Source organism: Sceloporus undulatus, chromosome 1 (genome assembly GCF_019175285.1).
Source record: "Sceloporus undulatus isolate JIND9_A2432 ecotype Alabama chromosome 1, SceUnd_v1.1, whole genome shotgun sequence".
NCBI lineage: Eukaryota > Metazoa > Chordata > Lepidosauria > Squamata > Phrynosomatidae > Sceloporus > Sceloporus undulatus.
This window is the reverse complement of record NC_056522.1, coordinates 372,745,051-372,755,029: the sequence shown is the minus strand read 5'-3', so window position 1 is coordinate 372,755,029 and position 9,979 is coordinate 372,745,051.

Sequence of the window (9,979 nt, the reverse complement as noted above, 5' to 3'; positions counted from 1 at the left end):
CCCACCAATTCTGTAATCTAAAGGGTCTCCTTCCACGTTCAGGGGGCAAATGGCTGCCACGTTACAGCTCACTCACAGTCCCACATGGCCCTGAATGGGATTTCAAAGCGCATACTAAAAACTTTCTGTTTATGCCGTATCCGAGATGTTAGTGCTCAGTTATCAAATAATTAATTTTGAAAAGCAGAAGGCTAAGAGGTAGCTTACTCCATACTAACCTTATTTTGTCCCTTAAGGTTCACTGTCGCATCTCAGAACGCCTTGAATCTGCTTTTGCATGTGTATCACTGCCCATCCCCTTGAAATGAATAGGGAAGAAATGCCCACGTCCTACACCTGGATGTCTGCATGTTATTAGTTCAGGTACCTGAACACTGCTGTCCTACAAAATTTAAGTGATTTAATCTTTATCTATCACTTATCAATGGTTACCTGGGAATTGTATAATCAGTGAGAGGTTAAACCAGAGCTCGCTAGTAGAAGAAAATTTCTAATATACCTCACTAAACAGTGTTATTTTTGACTGTTGCGTGCCTTCAAGTCTTTTCTATTATGGCAACCTAAGGCAAACCTATAATGGGTTTTTCTTGGAGATTGTCAGAGGCGGTTTGCCTTGCTTCCACGAGGCTGAGCGCATGCGGATCTTGCCTAATTCATCCAGTGGGTTTCATGGCCCTGCCTTCCAACAGCAAACTAAAAATAAAAATACCAAAATGGCTTTCTGAAAGATGTTTCTCGTCCAGTGATGCCATATGATTGCATTGCCTGCTGAGAATACTGAAGGACCCTCCCTTGTAAACACTTGGGTGCTGCTATCAGTAACAACCTGGGCAGAGAACGACTGTCAGAGTGAGTCATCTTATGGGATTTATTCACTGCACGTTTGCTGGACTTGAACTGATGATGATTAATGTGACCCCAAACAATGTCAAGAAGAGACTTCTTTTAAACATAGTACATTTTTTCTGCATTCGGTATCAGGTAATAAGTGCAATATTTTAGAGTCCATAAAATTAGTCCTCCATACAATGTCATACAAATTTGTGATACATGTTACAAGCCGGAAGTCTTTCAGTCCCATACATGTAATCAGCCCATGACCCTTGAGAAAACAACAAAAAGTACTGGGTGGGTTGGTTCTAGTTGAATTCGTCTTTAAAGAGTTATACAAAATGGCTTATACCATATAAGTACCAATTGCTCTTTTTATTATCACTTGTGCTGAAACTAAAAAGAAAGAAAAACACTTAGGACCTCAGTTTACGATTCTAGATAGTAGTAAGATCACCACACAGCAACCCAGTGGCATCAGAAGCAAACTGCTCCTAGGCACTAAGCAGGAAAGTCCTAGCCACATGCTACATTACGTTATCGAAGCAATGCCAATAGAGTAGTAGTAGTGAGTAGTAGTCAGAAGAAGAGCACTAGATAAAAAACAAAAATAGAACGTTCAACAGTATGTTAGGCTCTTACCACATCATGCCACTTGAGAACCGAAGGCAAACACAAAGAACCACACCTAGAACACTTTTCTCTTTTCTTAATTTAGTGCTTGACAACACGTTGATTGCCAATAGGCTAAGAGAGGGAGCTGAGATGAGAGAGTACAGAAAACAGCAGGAAGGAGAGAGAGAAAGAAAATAAGAACAGCTGCTTCTTGTTTCACATCGAGATCCTGGTTGTTTGAAGAGAGAGGGGTGACGACAGATGTAACATGTTTTAGATCAGTGGGGACAAAACAGGGAACACTCTAAACGCATTCAGTCTAAACTTTCCTTTCCTCTCCAGGATTGCGCCCTGGGGGCGGAACACGTTTCTGCCAATCGTAAGGGGGAACTGGATGTTGAGCCGGTCCTGATTGGGGGGCTGCCCTCTCTGGATGTCACCAAATATTTGCCCCAGAGTAAACTATCCCAGGAAAATTTGATTTTGAAGAAAGAATTAAAAAGGAAATTAGCAATAAATGATCAGACACAATATGAAAATTCCTCTGCCACTTTTCCTCATTCCTTTTCTCTCTCTCTCTTTTGTGGCGCCAGAGATGTCCACAGGCCACCCCTGAAACATCACCAAGTAGGGTAGGAGAGGAATGTGGCAAGGCAGAACACCTCAGCTGGTGTTTTGATTCCCAGCATCAGCCTAAGTATATTTGTTTGTGGCGGCCAGTGTGACACCCTCTCCTCTGTGGCTGCGGGGCCTGGGAGGAGCTCCCTTCCTTTTTATTACATCTGCCTTCACCACCGAGAGACAGAGATAGAGAGATAAAGAACAATAAATTATAAGTTAAAAAGAAACAGAGCTGTTTTCATCCCAGGACTCCCGATCATTCACTCTTGTAGTTGCATGATTCTTGTGGCTTTTACTCGCTTCCTCTTAGGTCACCTGGGATTTTGCTTGATCCTGAATAGGGAAAAATGCGGGAGAGGGACGGAAGAATTAGACACATTGTTCTTGGGTGGCTATAATTACGTAAATTTTCTGCCAGTAAAAAAGGCCTCCTTCTCGAAAAACTCCTTCCACTCAGAATATGGAAATTGAAAACACTTAACATACAGGAAAAAATGCTTCTTGTGTTATTCAGTCCTCTCCCACAAGCAACTGACGGAGGGCAAAGCTGAAGAGACTAAAACCTGTGGAGCATTTTCAACGTAGGTCATGACAAAAGTTGGTAGTGGGCTGAAACAACTGTCCTTCTCTATTTATTCCAAGAACTGGATTCTTCTTTACTCTTATTAACTCTTATTTCATGTTGTCTGAAAAGGAGCTCAGTCCTTTACTGTCTAAAACGGGTCTTTCAAATGAGATGCCTGACAGATGAGCAAGCTGGGGGAAAATTGAAACAAAATTATCATTTGGACTACAAACTCCCAGAATCCCGCGTCAAAGCAAGGGTCTGCAAGCAGACGCCTGGGTTGTGTCCTGGGATCTTTCCGAGGTCTGATGAAGTGGAGAATGTGTTGTCACCTTCCTCAGGGTTTTGGCCGGCCGCTGGCAGGGTTCGCCCATTTTGGAAGCACAGACATATGGGAGGATTGAAAGAACTCCATACCCTCTGGTTGCTGGTGGGAGTTTTCTTCCACTGAAATAGATTTGGCATATGCATTTTTGGTTGGATGGACTTGGAATTGTGGTTTTCATCCGCATAAACAGACTAATTTAATGGAACAGCTTAATTTATATTAAATTATACAATTATTGTTTATTTCATTTTGTTCTAATGTGGTTAGAATCCTTTTAAGTATTTTAGCAAACCCAACCACCCCAAATGCCCTTTCTTTACTTCTTCGCAATTCGTTTGTTCTTCTTTCTACTTGGACTATATATACTGCCCTGCTTCCAAAAATGTTTAGTGGTTCACTTTAGGTTGTAATTCCATTCTACAATGAAACAGAGTTACATATTGGATTTGCGTTTGCAGTCAGTTACACAACTATTTAAGGTCCTAATGGCTTCAGAATATAGCAGTAGGCCACATAGCTTCTAAAGCCAAGGAGAGTGCTATTCTTTGAGTATTTCCATTCATTCCTCTGCCGTAACCCCTTCTGTCTTGATGCGGGTATACCCGGCTCTGTGGTTTGATGTCCAATGCCATGAGTGATCTCTGCTGCAGAGACAGTAGCTGTGTTTCAGCTCTTTGGATTTTCGTTGTGTGTTTAGTATGAAGTGATGTCCTTCGTAGTTAGAAGGGGAAGAGTTAGGGAACATTATGCTCGATATTCTTTCCCGTGTTGGCTCTCAAATGAATGAAAAGGTGGACTACTTTAGCAGTTTGCACTACTGAATTTCTCCTATAAAACCATCTAGCCACTTGCTGCTGGTATTTCCATCAAGGTTGAAGAGCGAGATGTTCAGGTTCCAGGATCCCACATGGGTTTTCTTACTGCAAACCTTGAGATTCGCCAAACCAATTCCAAAGAACTACACTAAAGGGTTTTCCAGAAAGCCAAAGAATTGGTTTTGCATTTCCTCCATGGTTCACCAATCCCTTTCTTTTGGGGGCGTTAAATCTGCTTGAGTCAGCACAGGACTCTCCAAGGTATTTTTTTAAAAACAAGGGTACATAGTTTGCTAGGTGTGTTTGGTGGAAGGTATTCCCCTTTCTCGGTTTTGTTTCTAAAGATAGTGTTAGAAGTGAACAAGCGACATTTCAGAGGCACAAAAAAAAATAAAAATAAAAAATAAAAAAATAAAAAAACATAAAAAATAAAAATAAAAAAAAGGAGAGATTTTTTTTTGGTTCTATATGTTCAGAATTTAAAATAAAACACTCATTTGGGGATGGAATGAAATGTTTCAGCTGTTGCTAGGAATGTGACAGAAAGAGGCTGGGACAACAGAAGTGCTTTTACATTTTTTTGTTAAAAATCCATCTGAATAACCTGCAGCCTCCGCCATAATTTGATTTTTGGTCTGTCTGCGAGACCGCTACGAGTGAGACAATTTTACCCTAGGAATTAGAAAGCGGGTGGTGTTTGGGTTTTTTTTTTCCGGAGTTCAGAAAGCTGAACATGATTTCACCGCCCTTCCTATAAAAAGTCCCTCCTGGTCTACCTAAACCTGCTTAAACTTTCTCAATTCTATGTTAGAGAAGTGAGCCATTTTGTTGTTATGATGTTAAACAACTGGACTCAGAAATTCTTCTCATCATTGCATGATCTGGAGCTTTTTTGGCCTAACAATTACTTACTTTGCCACAACAGTATTTATGGGAGTTCTCCTCCCAAGTTCCCAAGTATGGTCAATCTGTGCCTGAGAAAAAAAAGAAGTTCTTAGGGGATGATGAACTGTTGGAAAAATTCACATACTCACAGAGATTATTCAAATGTCCACAATTAACCAGAGATCTTGACACCCAAGGCTGCCATATTACCAGAAAGTTAAAATTTGCCTAGCCTTTGCTCAGTTATAGGCTTCCTCAGACGATGAAGCTGGAAACGTGTTTTTCTGAGGCTGCCTCAGACATATTGACCTCAGCGCACGTCCAATGAACTCAGTGGGACTTTTCTACCCAAGACATTATAGGATCGCATGCCAATGTTGCATCTCAACTTTTGAAGCTTTGTCCTAGCGGGGTTCAAGTGGTTAGCATTGATCTCACTTAAGACTGTTCTACAATCCAACATTACACCACTGCAATTAAGTTTCTCTTAGTGCCCCACAGTAGTATCTGTCTAGTGGGTTGCCTAGTCTGAGAGCCGATTTTTGGAGTACTTGTCCATGCAAGCAGCATGAGGCGGCAACGATTGTTTGTTGTTTGTTTAATTTTATTGCGCCGTGCTCCCAGGAAAGGTACCAGGAAGGTCACAAAAAAACTTTAAACGACTTTAAAAACGTACTAACAATTTAAAGCATTCACATAAAACACTATAAATTACAAAATTAAAACCCACAATCTCCACCCCATCTAACAAAAAAAACCCATAGTTAAAAAATATATCCCATTGATTACACACTAAAAGCCTGCTCTGAATAAAAACTGTTTTTTTCCTTGCCAACAGAAGGGGCAAGCAGGGAAGGGGGCAGCCACAAGGTGGGAGCAAGCCACTAAGAAGGCTCTCTTTCCTCTGACCAAATGGAACATTTGGTCAACAGGCGCGAATTGCTTTTTGCCCCCTCTGAGGCTAGCGCGAGTGGACAGCCTAAGGTCCGGCTTGTGGGTTTCCATTGGCTGGGCGGGATTCAAGCCCTGGTTCGAAAAATGTCTAGTCCAAATTCAACCCACTACACCCTATGGGCCATGATCTGAATTATGGAATTATGTTGACTGAATATGATACTGAATGATGTTGTTTTTCTCGATTACATGTATTAAAAAAGATAAACACCCCAAGTGCCTAACAGCAAATGACCCAATGATCCACCATCATTTACATATATGTCTGCTTTTATAGGTTTAAAACATACTTAAAAAAAAATCAGTTTTATAACATAGAATTTCAACCAACGAATTCAGATGCGACGAAATCGAACACAACCCAGCTGTATAAATGGAGATTCTATATGGCCATGTTTTTTGCTTAGCTTAATTTATCTCGTGATCTGCATATAAAACTCATTCAAACCTATAGAACTCTCCTATGAAGGGGGTTGCTGCCATGTTAATCTCTTCATGACCACAAGCTCCACCCTGCAGCTTGCTTTTTTCCACCATCATTCCACAATATCAGAAAAGAAATGTATGTGTTTTAGGAGGAAAAAAAGCATCCAAACCCCAGCATTGAATTTGCTGAATCCGCAATATTTAATGGTAGATGGAACACATTGGTGCAGAGAAAATAAAATGTGCAATGAAAAATAGGCTTTTGTTTGTTGAAAATTATGGGTTCTTAAAGGACTAACTGTTATTTTAGTCTTTAAAAACTTTATATTAATAGTACAGTCGTCCTCCATATTCATGTATTGTTTATCCACGGAATTCAAGCTATCCACAGCTTGAAAATCTTTCAAAAGATGTAGTTTCCGAAAAGGAACTTTGATTTTGCTACTTTTATATAAGGGACACATGGATTTAATTGGGGCTGAGCACCCATGGATTTTGTACCACTCAGGTCCTTGAACCCAACCCTGCAGATACTAGGGCCCATGTATATTTTGGGACCCAGGGAACTGACTCTTTCACTGTGAGGTACGAAGGATACATGGTGAAGATATATTACACTGCTCTGGGATCTAACTTTGTGTTGCAGGCACTGCCAGCTGCATCCAGCACTCTTTTAGTGCCATAGCTGTAGGGTCCCTGGCACCTAGAAAATTCTGTTTTCCTTTAAGAGTTTTGTCATATTTCACATTACACAGACTTTGTCCATTATTTTGCACTACTCTGCCCTCAACTGTAGTAACTGTAACCAATGCTATATGTCAATGAGGCTGCCTTCTGGCCTATTTGCCTGGCCAATATAAACCGTCTCCCCCTTGCCCCACTGCTGCATTCCTTCTGGCAGGGAGTCTGGTGATTTTCACGCCCAAAAACTAAAAAGGTGCAGACCAGTATAGAAACATCCAGGACAGTTAGCTCTAAACCCAGAGTATGACACCCTATAATAGGGCAAAGTAAGGGCTGGACACAAGACTGGCAATACACCTGTTCCTGGTGGCTTTTTGGATGTGACATGCTGTGAAGCACCTGTTGTTTAATGGCAGCAGCTGTTTGGTACGTACGCCACAGGGCACAGAAAGAAAGCAATGGCCTTCGATGGCAGAAAGGGCACCATGTTTCAGCACAAAAAAGGCGCTGCATTTTGCCTCTTTTGTGCCCAGGCTCGCGGGCTGTGGCATGGGTTGCTGAGAGCCGGATCCGCACTGACAGGAAAGCAGCAGCGTCAAACCATCCGCATACGGCCATCTTGTTTTGGCTTTAAGTCACCATTTGCTCCAGATCTTTCCCAGAACCTACGAGCCATCCATTCCAATGCGAGTGTTTTCAATTGATTTGCTTGTTGCCACAGCGGTGGTGTACCCTCATTCAGTAGGGCAAAATGAAATGCCACGCATGTGATCAGAGCTTGGTACGGTACCTTGTTCGACCTTTTGCTGGTTTCATATACCTACACAGTTTCTTTTTATGAAATCCAAAAATCAATAATCTAACAATAGTAGTGACCCCTTGTTTTCTGATGGTTTCCAGATATTGTTTCATGCACAAATAGTTTTAAAAAAAAATATATATACATTACCGTCAGGCAATGGGGCCTAAGGTGTGTGTACTATAAAGAAGAAATCATGTTCCAGACTTGAGACTTGGGTAGCCCATCTCCAAGATCTCTCAGTATGCCATTCTCCCTCCAATTTGCGGCATTTTCCATTCCTGAACACCCCCGTAGCAAAAAGGAAAAATAAGGGACGTGTTGCTCCCGCAGTGGAATGTAGCATTGCAAACAGGCGAAACCAACGTGTAACCCCGCAGTGTCACCTCCGGCAGAGAGGCAAGGGACGGGAGCCCAAGAGTAACAGATAGAGGAGAGGGCGGATATGCAAAATTCCAGAAACCCCCCAAAAGTATTATATAAGTAAGAATGAATCAGAAGAATAAGACTAAGAAGAAGATTAATTCACTACCAAACACTTGGGCCGAGGATTTGAAGAATAAAGGGAGACCTCAACCTTTCCTTTATCACCACACATTTGTTTATTATCACCTTTTCCCCACTGTACATAACGATGATACGTCGTCTGTCTCCTACAACCGTCTGTGAGATTGGTCAGGCTGTGTGAAGTTCTCAGTGGAGCAAGTGTGAGCTTTATGGTCCCTTGGGAAATAGAAACCCAAGATCTTCCAATTTCCAAGTCCAACACTGTCACCAGGAAACCACACTGGTTAGTAGTACGAGTGGAGAACCTTTGGCCAACCAGACGGACTGGTCTAATTTTCCATCATCCCCCTGTCAGCATGTTCAATAATACGGGATTGTGGTGTGTTGTAGGCCAAAAATACCTAGTTGGTCCAAAGATCTCCAGCTGCTTTAGATACTACAACCAGTCCACACTGGCTCTTCCCAAGACTAACCTCTTACTTCAAATTTACGCCTTACAACGACAAATTACGTGCCAGTTCCTGAGTTATTAATTTATGTTAATCAACACTAAGCATGTACAAGCACTTGGGAAATCATTCAGTGCAGATTATATGTGTCTTGTCTCTCACAACTCATAATGCCAGCTAAAACATCACGGGGCCTCATTCCCTGTCCTCCCTCCAATGTATAATGCTATCATCTGCAAGCAATGCCATTCTGCGTTCTACATAGGACAAAACCGGACCAGTCTCTTTACATCAAAAGCATTACATGAACACAAATTGATATGAGAACGCAAATATTCAGAAATCAGTGGGCGGATGTTAACCTGCAGGTCCACTTCTGGATAGGCCTCAGAGTGGCTCTTCTGAAACAAATGATTATCATAGGAAGACTCTAGCATGAAACTACTGAATTATAAACTTACCAAGGAATTATAGTCAATCACCAGTCCAATATAAAGATAATAGATCAACCTCTACGTAACCTACCAGTTGCGCGGATGTGAAAATACTCCCTTGTGACGGGATCACTGAAAAATTGAAAGATATTTTAATGCAATATTCACGTTTACTTATCACGTTATACGTTCCCCGCATTTGATTCTCTGAACATATCCCTCTACAGCTTAATCTAGTGTCTATACACATGTCAAGTTCTGATATAATCCTTGCCAGGCTTTCATGCTCTATCCAGTGAACGGCAGATGGCATGAATAAATGGTAGTTTTAAGATGACAGGCTCTTGTTGTGTTTTGCTGCCACAGGCACATGCTATGGCTTGAGCAGAATGCCCTGAGAAAACTGCCAGACATCCAGCGGGCTAGATTCCTTATCCTGGATCCTCAGGGACTGTTCAACAGGTCTCAAAAGCAAAACAAAAATTAATTAAAAAGGTATAATCCATTGACTTAAAATCTAACTAGAGTCTGGCATTACCCTTCTGCTGTGGTGGGATGTGTTGAAGCAAGGCTGGTATGTGCATGGGAATGCTGTTAGACCACCCTCTAGCTCCCAGAAAACAATACGGGGAGGAAAATCGGAGACTTGTAGCAATTGTCGGAGTGGATTTTACATACAGTGTCATGCTGTGCTGCCTCTGATAGTCCACATGTGGCACAAGCCAGTTACTTGAGCTGGCTGACCTCATTCTTCGATTCTAAGAGGGGGGGAGAGAGGAATCCTGACTTGCCCCAGTGGTGGAGGACACCAGACAACACAAGGGTATGCGGGTTAGAAAGCACCCAGCATCCACGAAGAGTGGAATTGGGGGGGGGGGGGTGGGGGGACATTTGGGGGAGGTTGGAAACCGTGGTTTTGCATATGTAAGCCCCCAATTGCCCTCAACCAGCTGTGTATTCATTTTACCCCAACCTATGAAATGATGGAAGGCAATGGTGGATCTTGGAGCCCTCTCTAGAGCTGAACTTTACAAGTTGGTGGCTGTCTACGTCTAGCATTTTCCTG